Raw genomic sequence first — 1,099 nt, 5'->3', positions numbered from 1 at the left:
AGTGAGCTAATTATCCATGCCAGTGCTTTCCAAGGAAAAGAAGTGAGAGGACAAGGAGGGATGGTTTAAAACTGAAAGAGAGCTTTAGATTCGATTTTGGGAAGAAGTTCTTCTATTCTGTAGACATTGTAAATGTCAAGGCCTGCTGAGGATCCCTTTGTTTCAGAGTAATTACATCTCAGGATGAACGTGGAGATACAGAGAAGGCTCCAAGGAGAAGGAGTAAAAGGAGAAGCAAGAGAAAAAGACAAGTGGTAAATCTTTATTTTTAGTGTGAGAAACTGCCCCTCTGAGGGAACAGGGGTGTGTGGTGTCTGCAGACTTGATGGAACACAGTCCATACAGAAGGAAAAAAAAGGAGGGGAGCTGGAAGAGGAGGGCTTTGAGTACAATTTATAGTAGGATTTAGTGGGATTTCAGTGGCATTTCATGGGTCCACAGCTTGTCTTGTGATCTCTCTGGGCCTTTCTCACACTGCCCCTTTTCTTACTTTGTGCCCCCTGTGGCGCTGGCACAGGTTGATATTGTTTATATTTGCATTCTTTATGATGCCCCATCCCTGGGAGTGCCCAAGGCCAGGTTGGACGGGGCTTGGAGCAACCTGGGCTGGTGGAAGGTGTCCCTGCCCGTGGCAGGAGGGTGGGACTGGATGGGCTTTAAGGTCCCTCCCAACCCAAACCATTCCAGGATTCTTTAAATTCAGTGTCTGTGAGATGTCCCCTCTCATCTTCAATCTGTTGACTTCGATCCAGTTCGTTTCCTTTCCTTCTCACAGGGCTTTTATTCAACATCCATTTTCTGTCATGTATTTGTTTTGTGGTTTTGGATGGAATATGTTCCTCGGTTAGTTTATTGATGTTTTTGTGACTCCCCTTTTGCTTGTTCCTCCCAACCCAAACCATTCCACGATTCTTTAATCCTACGAACTGCTCATTAATTCCGTTTGCTTTTATTAAACCAGTCACGGGGCTGAGGCGCAACGGCATTTTGGGGGTGAAGTTTTATCTATTCCGACACGGGAACTGCTTGAAAATATTAATGTTGGCGCTTTTTGGGGCGTGGAGGAGGGCGGGGGTTATTTCGGGCCGTGTGGGAGGTC

This window comes from Manacus vitellinus, unplaced genomic scaffold, assembly GCF_001715985.3.
Source record: "Manacus vitellinus isolate BGI_N305 unplaced genomic scaffold, ASM171598v3 scaffold_122_pilon, whole genome shotgun sequence".
Classification (NCBI taxonomy): Eukaryota; Metazoa; Chordata; class Aves; order Passeriformes; family Pipridae; genus Manacus; species Manacus vitellinus.
The sequence above is the reverse complement of the archived record's forward strand: the minus strand, read 5'-3'. Positions refer to the sequence as shown.